The following is a 13,037-nucleotide window of genomic DNA, read 5'->3' as shown; positions in this document are numbered from 1 at the left end:
CTAGAAATAACGAAACTCATGTCGGAGACAGCGGATATCAAAATTCTTATGTAGACACTGAGAGAACAAACATTAATCCAGTGGAACACACACAAAAAACAGAGTAGAGGGAACAAAACTCGTTACAGTATACATAAATTTAATTCTGAATTATCTCAATACTAACCTTAATCAACCCTGATAAAGAATATGCCTCGAAAGAAGAAGAGTCCAACGGAAATGCAGTGCGAACCCAACCCTCAGAAGCTCTACTACCATTAGTTTCTTGAGAATCAGCAGACTTGTCTGATGCACGAGACTCTTCTTTTAAGTAGCCACGGTTACAATAAGCCCCAAAATATGAACAATGCTCTTGTAATAAGGATATTTGAGGTGTCGCAGGCAACAAGTGCCCTCGGCGCTAAACATGCATCTATAAATGGAATTTTTTCCATTAAGAAAATGTAGCTTGTTTCATGGTAACAAATATTTTTTTTTGTTAACAAAAGGGCCCAAGGAAACCTAAATCTTACTTGTACGGTCCTCTTTCAACAAGGTTGTCAGGACCCACAGCCAAGTCGAAAAGGAGCCACAAATATTTCAACTGAGCATTTCAGAGGTTACACAAATATGTATTGGAATGGAAAAGACAATGTTATGCTAATACCAAAATTGGACTCAAGTTCAAACCAATCAAAATCCTAAATTGTAATTAGAGAAAAGAGGAATACAGATATACGTGCAAATTGTCGCTTACTGTTTCCGCAAGGAAAAAGCTTTCCATGAGATCCTCCCTCTTGTGATTCTCAATATCTGATATATGACAATAACCACATGGTCACCTAGCCCCGTATTGCAAGCTAGCAATTATGTCTCGTCCAACATCTAGATATCTAAAGCAAAAAATATCAACTTTTTTAGTATGCAGGAATGGGGAAATAGCACAGAAGTTTTGTTGAGAAAAGCCGAACAGGTAAACTAAAAAACATCTAACAGCAGCAGGGATAGCTTTGCACTCTCGTCAGCAATGATAGTTTGTTAGTAAAATACCTAATGTAGCAAGCCTGTTTTATTTCCTCGCATTCTTTTCATATAATATCTTAAATCATTGCTCTTAAATGTTTGAGCAATTTTGTCTTCTAATAAAATTCATCTCTAGATAAGGGAATTAAACGCTGACGTGAATTGATTCAAAAAATAGGAAAGGAAGGAAGGGAAGCTAGACCAGCATTTTTCTAATCCTGAAAGAGTAGAGCCTCTTGGAAACAAACAATACCCCAACTGACCGGATAAACAAGATTCCTTTGATAAACATAAATAATCATTTAGAATTACTCCAATTAAGGAAAGATAGTGATTAGTGAAGATGTTGCAATATTACCACCTCCAAATAACCGTGTGATAAGATGTTCAAAAGTGAAGTTAAAAGAAGTTGGAAAAGGCACTTAAATAATTGTCAATCAGATTGACCTGGGATCTCTGGTAGCTTTGTAGAGCTAATACGTGCTTTCTATTAACTCTGGACTTAAAGGATACCATTTTAGCCCATGCTGCAAAAAGAGATATGGTATGATTAGATGGACTGATAGATACATCCAATGCAAGGGATAAAGGGAATGATAAGAATAGTACACTATCATGAATCAGATACCTGAACACTAAGTGCAGAAAGATTAAAACCCTCGGGAGTAAAACCGTATCTTTTCCAGACACTGAAGAAGGCAGCATGTGTTCGAATAGCAGGATCGATATCTCCTGCTAAAACCTTAAAAAAAAAATGGTAAACCACTGATTACCCAATAGTCAATCACATAATTTATTGTTACTCAGAAATATATTTTGAAGTTTACATCAGAAAATATTAATAAATTATAACCTGAAGCCCTGGCCAAAATGCCTGTAAACTGTTAAATAGTGGCCAGACAATAGCAGCCGAATCCATATTGACCTCTACATACCTAAGGAAGTAAATCAAAATTAAAGGCAAAAGAGAGAGAAAGAGATGAGAAAGTCCAAATATATGATGCACGGAAAATGCCGAAAATGATACCAAGTATAATAAAATAAGAGAAAGGAAAATTTAATTAAAGTGGGACAAAAGAGCACAAGTTTTAACCAGGGATCATTGTAAAGGTAGTGCATAACGGCGCTGTATGCTTCTTGGAATATGAACAAATACTCTTCATCTCCAAATAATAAATATGCCTGAAAAGGAAATATATATTATATATATTTCGAGTCATGTGATGGATCTTCATAAGATACTCGTACAAGGAGTCGATGCTTGTCCCTATTCCAGCATCCTGCAAAGCAAAATAGAATCAATCGCAATTCGCAGCTGGTCAGTATGGATCAATGAAAGCAACCGAAGGAAAAACAAAGATGGGTCCAGCGGGAGGCTGATGGATTAATGAGTAAAGCTGAAGTTGAGTCTTTACTAAGTGCAAATTCATAATTATGAGTTTTTCTGTTCAATGTCTGCATATCGAGAAGGCAATTTGCAAGGAACATTAATCCTATGAAAATATGAACTCCTTAAGCGTTCATTTGAAAGTAGTAAAAGGGAAGGAAAAAAAGGATTCACAATAGAATGAGAAGATGTAACAATTAATTTTCAAAAGAATAGATAATGATCACATCAAAGAAGTTCAACATCTCTCTTATAGAAAAGACTTACTTCTACATAATGGAAAAGAATGACTCAATATGAGCAGAAGATTTAATCCTTTACTATCCAGTTAACGACTAAACAATTGAAGAACATTGACAGAACCGTTACAAAAACAGAAAACCACGAGTCCACTGATCATGTGATCAAAGTAAAACAGAAGTTACCTTCTGTGTCCATTCACCAGTAAACACATTGATGTGAGCACCAACTAAGTTAAGATTTGAACGTCGAGCCCACAGGCACCGAACAGCATTCTTCATAACTTGCTCAAAAACTGCATCAATTTTAAGAAATAGAAATATTTAAGCAATGAATATAAAAGTTAACAGTCATTGGTATGTGAAAGTCTCAACATTGGTCTCCTGATAGAAGTCTAAATGTCTAGCTAACCAGGGATGGACCGAAGGGGGGCGGTGGGAGCAGTAGCCTCCCTGAAAATTTCAAATTTTCATATATTTTAGATATTTTTTATTTTATATTGATAATATGTTTTCACTCCCCCCTAAAATTTTTTAAGTTCACCCCTTACATAAAATATTGTGTCCTTCCCTGTTAAGCTAACTGTAGGTTATGCGATAAGCTTATCTTGTATACTTGTTAGTAGTTTAAGTTAATACTAACTCTTAGAAAGTTATATAGATAAGGATAACTACTAGGTAGTTTAGTTCTAACAAAATACTCCTAGACAACGTATAAAGCAAGTTGTACTTACTCCAGAGAAATACACGATTGAGAGTTTTTCACTTCTCTTTTAAGAATCTTCTTCAGCAACATGGTATCAATTTAGATGAGCGGTCCTTTTACCATAACCCTAGCCGACCATGACTTTCGCTTCTTCTTCGTCAGATGCCACCTCGGAACTCCTTGTTCATTCGTCCCATTCAGCCCTACCGTACATATCCTCTGCCTCTATAACTTGTCATCAATTGAAAGGTGACAATTATATCTCTTGGTCCCAATCTGCCTACCTTTATATCACTGGCCGACGCAAACAACACTACTTTTTGGAGACCACACCAGTTCCTGCTACGACATACCCTAAATATTCCACTTGGCTTAGTGAGAATACCATGATTATGTCATGGCTCATTAACTCTATGATTCTTGAAGTAGGAGAGCTTTTTGCAATTCGAAACAGCTGTTGAAATTTGGAGTGCTACAAAGGCTACGTATTCGAATCTGGAAAATTTCATTGCACTATTTGGGATTGAGCGTCAACCTGCAAATCTCAAACAGGACATGACTGTTACTCAGTATTTTACTCTATTGTCGCGACTGTGATAGCAATTCCATTTGTTTGAATCTCATGAATGGTGGTATGTAGACGATGCTCAATTGTTAAAGAAGATTGTTGAACAGCGTCAGATGTTTCAATTTTTTTCTGGTATGCATTGGGTTCTTGATGAGGTTCGAGGACGAGTATTGGAGCTTAAACCTCTTCCTTCAATCCGAGAAGATTTCTCTGAAGTTCGACACGAAGAAAGTCGACGCACGGTTATGCTTCTTGATTCACTGCCAGCTAAAGGCTTTGCACTACTCACTCACTCCCAAAATACTTCTCGGTCGAAGAAGAGGATACCTTGGTGTGACTATTGTAAGAAGGTTGGCCGTGTGATGGATTTTTATTAGAAGCTACACGGCAAACCTATTGATGGGAAGTCTTCCAAACAACATCAACAACATGATACTTAAGGGAATTGTGTTTTGCCTACTGGTTTACATGGAAGTTCATTTAGTAAGAAACAAATCGAAGAGTTACAGTAGTTTTTTAGTCAGCTAAATACTCCTTCCCAATCTGCACCTACATCTTCCCCTCCTGCAGGTAAAGTTCCTTTTGCTACTTTGGCTAGCAAATACGACACTCCTACTAGGATTGTGGATTCTAGTGCGAGTGACCATATGGCAGGTGATCTTCGACTCTTTCACACTTTTCATGCAGACTTGTCTATCTCGCATATCCGAACAGCAGATGGTTCTCTTTCAGGTGTTGTCGGTCATGGGTTTATTCGGATAAATCCAAACATCCTTTTATCATGTGTTTTTTATGTTCCTAACCTCACAATCTAATTTCCATTAGCAAATTGTCTGCTAAGTTATGTTGTACTACAAAATTTAACTATGATTTTTGTTATTTTCAGGATTCGAGCTCGGAGAAGGTGATTGGCAATGCTAAACTTTGTGGCAGTCTTTACCGGCTTATCTTTCCGCTGCTTCCTCAAATGTTATGACACAATCCTCTTTGCTAAAACCTTCAACCGATGTTATGTTTTCACACTTTCACTTAAGAAATCTCGATTTCTTTTATCTTGCAAAGTTGTTTCCACATCTATTTATCAATAAAAGTCCTAAAACCTTTACTTGTGATATTTTCCCTCTTGCTGAACAAACAAAGAATGTTGTTTCCACATCTATTTATCAATAAAAGTCCTAAAACCTTTACTTGTGATATTTTCCCTCTTGCTGAACAAACAAAGAATGTTTATCTTCCTTATCAGTACAAACCATCCAAACCATTTGTCATGATCCATAGTGATATTTGGGGTCCATCCAGGGTAGCATCTTTACATGGGTTTCGGTGGTTTATTTCCTTTATTGATAATTACACTCGTACTACCTGAACCTTTCTCATGAAAATTAAATCCAAAAGCTTGAGAGATATTCAAACGGTTCCATAAGATGGTAAAAATCAAATTTCAGTGTTCTATCCAAATTTTTTATTCTGACAATGGTAGTGAGTATTTTGCCAATATCTTAGGTTTTTTCTTTCAGGAAAAAGGGGTTATTCATCCCACCTCGTGTGTCAATTCTCCTCAACAAAATATGATTGTTGAGAAAAAAAATAGGCATCTTCTTGAGATTACTCGGTCTTTTCTTTTTTCCACAAATGTTCCTCGTCTTTTTTTAGGGGAAGCCCTTTTAACTGCCACATATTTGATTAATCGTTTACCCAGTAAACCATTACAATTTGTGTCCAAGAGGTTTTCTTCAGTTTTTTCCCAATTTTAAACCTATGACTTCTTATTACCCCTTAGAATTTTTGGATGTAATGTGTTTGTCCGTAACAATGTTCCTTCCAGGTCATAATTGGATCCTCGAGCATTTCGTTGTGCGTTTCTTGGTTATTCTTCAACTCAAAAGGGCTTTCGACGTTATTGTCTTAGTTTTGCATCTTTCACTTTTTGACCGACTAGCAACTCTGAACCAGTCTAACTTACCAACTAAACCACACCAGTCAGACCAATCAGCAATGCTGAACTTCCCAAAACCGGAAAACTTACCAATCCAGCACCAGCCAGACCAATCTGCAATGCCAAACTTCCCAGAACCGGAAAACTTATAGAACTAGCCAACCAAAACATATCTACCTCATCATGATCAACACATTGCTTCGCCTCAAATACCAAATTCCAAACCTATTCTCAAGCCTCCTATAAAGCATGAACACTGCATGAACCGGAACCGATCGTGAATCCTTTGGAGAATGAAGGACGTAATCAGACTTTTTCCAATTAATTAAATGCTTTAATTGATAATAGTATCAAAGGCTATTAGGTAAACTAATTTATTTATCAATTATTAGACCTGATATCGCATTTCCTGTTAGTATAGTGAGCCAATGTATGAATGATCTGAGTGAAGAACACTTAGAGGCTGTGAACCGAATTCTAGGATACTTGAAAATGACACTGACATGGGTTAATTTTCAGAAAAAGTGAAGATAGCACATTAAAAATTTTCTCGGATTCAAGTTAGGCAAGTGAATTAACTGATAGGAGATCCACAACTGGATATTGTTCATTTGTTTAGGAAACTTTGGTTAGTAAAAAACAGGTTGTGGTGTCTCGAAGTAGTGTGGAAGCATTTAGAGCAATGACACTTGGAATTTGTGAAGAAATTTGGTTACAGAGACTGTTAACTGAGCTGGGGATATGTGAAAACAAGTATTTTGAACTTCAAAGTGGCAGCAAATCTGCAATAAGTATTGCAAAGAATCAAATTCATCATGATCGAATGAAGCATGTGGAGATCGACAGACATTTCATCTCTGAAAAAGTGAATGATGGATCAGTAAAGTTCAACTATGTTCCTAGGAAGAATCAGTAACCGGATATTCTCACCAAGGCACTTCCAAGAATTACCTTTGATGAGATTACATCCAAGTTAGGTCTTTTCAATATTTACTTCCCAGCTTGAGGGGGATTGTAGGTTATGCAATAAGCTTCTCTTGTATACTAGTTAGTATTTTAACTTAATACTAACTCTTAGAAAGTTATATAGATAAGGATAACAACTAGGTAGTTTAGTTCTAACAAAATACTTACTCCTAGACAATGTATAAAGCAAGTAGTACTTATTCCAGAAAAATATACGATTGAGAGTTTTTCCCTTCTCTTTTAAGAATTTTCTTTTTTTTAATTAATTACTGGTATCCAATTTATTGATCGACTAATCCAGATCGAGTATTGCTGAGGCGAGGGTGACCCTCCCAACCCAATTTGCTTTGTTCGCAAACGCCAACATTTGAACCGCTGACCTTGCTTAAGGGATTCAATGCCTCATCCCACTAGACCAACTAGTTGATGGTTTAAGAATCTTCTTTATCAACACTAACAAGTATTGACGAGCATTTCCTAGTCAATCTAATAGCTCTGCAATTTGTTATACTAATATTTCAAGCAAAGCGATCCCCAATTTCCCTTTAGTTTTATTGTCTGTTTGGATTTCCATTTTCCTTTCACAATCCAACCATTGCAGTTATGAACAATAGACCCCGTTTTTCCCAGATAAATCAGGCTGGTCATCAATTGTACAAGGAATAAAAAACCAGGAGATCCAAAATTTGCTATCACACTTTTTGTGCCATACAAACTTCTATAGAATGCAAAAACATCAATATAGGGGCAGTAACACTTACTAGGATCATTGGTCAAATGACTTAGCACTCCAAATTCAAGAGTCAAAGTCCCACCACCAGCTGTTGATGTTATCTAAACAGACCAGAATTGGTACTTCACATTACATATTAATACAATATATATGAAAACTGCACACATACAACACCTGGAAGTAACTAGCCTTCACTACAGATTAATATGCTAACGGAAAAAATCAATTCACTTCACTTGAATACCTTCATCATCTTCCATTTAAAATTACATATAGCAACCATGCACATCACAAAGTACTGATATCAGGATGTGGGGCAAGGGGAATTAGACAAGCTATGTACAAGGTCAAACAAGAACAAGAAGGTTACAAAAACTAACTAAAGAAATCATCAGTAAGGAGATAATAGAGGCATTGCCTTGCTTTCATGTTCATCAACTCCAAACTACAAATTAACAGATCCAAACGGAATTCCTGCAATATAACATAGCAGGATATAGGCATAATAAGATACTACATCTATCACAGTGCAAGTGCAACGTTCATGTAACTGCATCTTAATGGGAAAAAGATCCAGGGCCGATACCTGTAGGAGTGTCAAATGCAGGTAATAACCTCCTAGCCAGATCTTCAGCTATGTTGAGTAATTGATTGTCATAGGAAGGAATTCTCATGCCCTGAAATTGAAACAACCTTGATATTTATTCTACAATAATGAAATATGATCATAAAAGATTAACGGAGGGAGGTGAACAAAAAATTGATATTACCAGTCGCATACTCACTCGCAATAAAATGAGCAGAAACTAAACCTCCCAGGATCCTGATGGTGATCTCAAAAATGGAAACTGTTTTATTCTGCAGAATAAAAGCAAACTTCAAACTTTAGATTAATAGCAATATTCCCAGGAACCAATAGCCTTATACATCACCAATAGAAATAGCTATTAATTGATAAGATGATAACAGTGATTTGGAAACTGGCAACCATAATTTATTATCATAGTAGAATGTAAACAAACTACATTCTATGTCAAATTAAGTCATGAGGTATAAAAAAGAAAGGTAAGAGTGATTGCTTTTATCACTATACAAAAGATCAACCTTCAATCCTATCATCCATACTAAGGTTTCCTTATCAAAACAAACCCATACGAATAAGTAAAAAAGGTTGCTGCAAAAGTATATCACTCACTATATCAAACCAAATATTTTTACCAATCCATTCAACAGAGGCAGTAAATCGTTCTCGATCTCCAAGTAAAGCCAATGTATCTAAAGAATCAATCTGCTCCATTCAACATCACAGCAGCAACATTGCAAAATTCAAGACACAATCTCAGCATTTTGAATTTTCTGAGAAAAAAAATAAATAAAAGATTTGGATCATACCAGTGTCAAAGCATAACTACCAAGCGTATCTTCTCCTTTACAAGATAGAGGTCTGAACTCATCAAATGGAAATGCATGCTCCATATAACCATCAAAAGCATGATAGAAAATTTCACGCACCTACAGCTATGAAACAAACGAATTGCTAATATATACCAATCCACACCACAATTAGATTTAAACTTTGAATTCCATCTTTCATTTAACATCGTGTAAGAATCAAGTATTTTCATATTATATGAACTAATTATACACCCGAAAAAAATATACACCTGTATCCCATTCTTTTCTATGCTTTTGCCCAAATGGGTTTTCAAAACTTGCCAAAGAAGTCATTAACAATTAATTATCAGTCAACAAACCAATCCAAGCACTGTAAAAAATCCCCATAAATGCAAGATCAGTAAAGACAGCGAGAGTAAAGTTAAAAGGCCAATTCGAAGAATCCTAGTGATATATCATTCCATCTACAAATAAAAGTGAAAACCCTGAATCCAAAATATAAATTCTAAGAGAAAAACATATGCTTTTACCTCATCTCTGAGCTGCCTGGCTTCCTCGGGAGTGACGCCATTAGCGACGGCCCTGTGTAAAGAAAACAACAAAAGAAATGATAGAAACTGAAGAACAAAGTTCAAAGCTTTCATTGTTTTATTAGATTTCGATCTCTCTTTCTATGTTATGATCTCGGTTTTGACATGTTTTTCTCTTTTTCCCCCTTTAATATGAACACTTTTGAGCTATCCGTGGGCTTCTCTGGCTGCCCGGGTTTTTTATGTTCTACCGGGAAATAATTACTCGCAAGATAAAATAAGATAAGGTAAACTATGTAATTTTAAGATAATGTCATCTTATCATTAAGAAAAATAATAAAAATATTATGACAACTGTTTAATTAATTTTTTAGTGAAGGTGACTAAAACATAACGTTATGTATGATTTAAAAAAGACATAATGCAAACAAATATCACTAACGTTTGACACTACATGCATTTGTGCTCAAATCGTTTTTTTGGAGCAGTTGTACCCACAACGTTTAAATCTGATTCAAAAGTCACCCCGTTGGATGGAAACCGTCAGTCAACGGCTCCAGCTGACTAAGCAAGCACAGGTGGAAAATGATGATGACATGGAAGAGGACTCGAACCTGGGGCAAGGGCATGAAATGTGATTGTCCTTGCCAACAGGCCAAACATGCTACTTTATTATTTTATGTAACAAAATCTGATGTAGGTTGATCTACACGCTTTGGTGAAGATAGTAGATAGCATTATTGTATCCCGATCTAAGATTGACAAGTACTGATGTCCTTGAATTATAAGATTGGCTGCAATGAAAATAAGAAAGAAAAGTAATATTAATGGTGGAATTAAGAAATGGATAATAATAAAAATAATGGAAATAGAAAAAAAAATGAAATAAAGATAGAAAACAGATAGCTGCGGAAGAATGAAGTTGGTTTGGTCTTGATGAAGGATGTTGATGATGGTTGATGATGAAATGAATATGGTGGTGATGTTGTATCTCAAACACGCCAAAGATGAAACAATGCTAAGGAGAACAATCTCGATCTTCACAAACTTGCTTGAAGGGTGGTGATAGTGTCTTCAACCCACTAGATATTAATCTAGGAATTTTGGAATCAGGATGGAAGGTATGACGCCACAAGTATAGGAATTATACTTGTTTAATCGATAAAGTTCACAAAGAACTTTGAAGAGAAATTAACTCATAAGAGTAATTTTTATATTTGAGATGAGATAACTACAAATGATGGCAAGCCTCACAATTTATAGGAAATGAGAGGGCTTGGCCGAATGGTTACATAGGTATTCGGCTAGGTACGTGAATTTAGATGAAAGTACATGATACATGCACCAGAGTCCATAATACATGCTTCTTTGGACTAATGTTTTTACTCGAACCTATTAGAAGAACAAAGTCTCGAAGATTCAAAGCATATCTATTCGGTAAGTATAATGTGAATGAATCATTAAACGATTATGATGTTGCTCCCTTTAATGTTTCAGATTCGAGGACGAATATTTTTGAAGAAAGGGAGGATGATACATGCATCACAAGGCTCACATAAAAGGAAGAAGTAATAACTCTTTCAAATGATCCACTGGTCCAAGCCTTGGAAAAGAAGACCAGAACAGTATCAGACTTGAGACGACTTTTTGAATGGGATCCTGATCTTATTTGGTCAACATGTCTTCTACAGATACAACCTTCTGTATCTTATCTTTCCAAAGGTTCTTGAATCGCATCAATCCGATATCAGGAACTCAAGATATGACCATTTTACTGAAGACGGTGCATGCAGAAAATCCTGTACGGGATTAATACGGGATTTTGTAAATATTACGAATTTTTAATATTTTTATTGATAATTTTTAATATAACTTAATATAGGATGATGCATTATCTTTTAGGATTAGATTTATTATTTTATTAGGAATTAAGGTTGGGTTAAAATATTATTTTTAGTTATTATTATTTTATTAGGAATTAGAGTTAAGACATGTTTAGTTTATTATTATTTTATTCATTAGTTATTTAGGACCTTTAGAATTCAGCCCCTATATAAAGGAGGCTTCATTCAACTTTTTAATTAAGATTTCTTTGATTAATAATACAACGAGAGTTCGTTTTTGCAAGTGCTGATTGCCTTGTGCCTTCGAAGCTTCTTCTCCTTGAGTTCTTTCAAGTTCTTGTGAGGGAGATTAATCTTCACACTCCAATTTGCCTTTTCATCGTGACTAGGAGGGTTGGTTAGAGTCATATTATCGTGTTTGCCTTTTCATTGCGACTAGGAGGGCTCGATAGGACATTATCCATCGATTTTCCGCTTATCCATCCACGTCATCAATTATCTTTACTGTTCACCTTCATAAAGGAGATCTTTTGATTTCTTGGTTATCTTATTTTATTTGCAATTCCTTTATCTTTTCTTTATCTTGTTTTAATCTTATTTCTTATCTTGTTTCCAGCACCAAAAAGAAACCCTAAAGAACCCTATCTATTACCGCCACCTTCCCCATTCTCCCTTATTATTCTTCATCGAGTCTAGATCTTTTCTATATTTGATTCTTCAACAAGAGCAACGTTCATCAATCCGCCACCGCTTCCATATCAATTGGTATCAGATTTGGGCCGATTCTTGGAAAGAAGCAAGCAATCTTGCTTGTTCTTGCACACAAAACCGTCAAGGTATCCCAACGGAGCTAGTCCAAAAAAGATTCATCGTTTTAGGTTTTTTTTATTTAATTTTAATTTAGATTCAAATCCTTCTTGTTAGTTTGCTATTTTTTCAAAAAAAAAATAAAAAAATAAAAAAAACAAAATTTCAAAAAAATTGCAAACGAAGGTATTTATGGCTGATTTTCTCCATATGTCATATTCATCCTAATATAAATCTCCAGTTCGAAATTCACCCAAATCAGAGTTCATTAGAGCCTTCAAATACGTTCTTCAAGTTTCATCGGCATATTCGGTCTAGGATCTTGTCGAATTTCTTGAAAATTATACAAGAGAAATTTCTTGGTGAAAGTTTACATATTGAAACTTCATATATTGAAGATCATTTAAACAAAAAAGCAGAATATTTGGAGATCAAGAACACCTTCAAACAAAGCGATCAAGAAAAATAGATTGTTTGAGGACTCACAGTTCAACAGAGTCCACTGGATACTACTGAAGGTATTTGGTTCTGAAATTTTACAGGTGGTTTCTTGATGCATCGAAAGACATTCAAGAATTTTCCCAAAATTTGTGGACACCGGTAACCCCCTCAAAAACATTTCTCAAGTTGATCCAGCGTTTTCTAGGTTTCTGGGTTGGTTCTTTTTTTTTCTTTGACTCTTAGTGCTTTAAGTTCTTTTGTTTTTCCTTTTTATTGTTCTTTTACATTATCTAACACATTATATTTCTTGTGTTAGTAGGATTAAAGAGTTTGCACACTTCTTCCTTCCTTGCATTCTCGTTCTCTTGGAGTCTAACCCTTATTTGGCCTCTTAGAACTTTTAGGTTTTCTTATCGCCTTTGCTAGTAATCAAACTCCGATACGAATTGTGGAAGACTACTTGGTAAAGTGAGTTTTAAAGAG

The 13,037-nt window shown here is 35.4% G+C and overlaps 1 pseudogene; it reads right to left on the bottom strand.

Annotated features, from left to right (window-relative positions):
- On the bottom strand, window positions 1–9,679 carry LOC120151063 (annotated as a pseudogene).
- Window positions 9,680–13,037: the final 3,358 nt, after the last annotated feature.

Source organism: Hibiscus syriacus, unplaced genomic scaffold (genome assembly GCF_006381635.1).
Source record: "Hibiscus syriacus cultivar Baekdansim isolate YM2019G1 unplaced genomic scaffold, ASM638163v2 tig00002799_pilon, whole genome shotgun sequence".
Taxonomy (NCBI): Eukaryota; Viridiplantae; Streptophyta; class Magnoliopsida; order Malvales; family Malvaceae; genus Hibiscus; species Hibiscus syriacus.
This window is presented reverse-complemented; position numbering and strand designations above follow the sequence as displayed.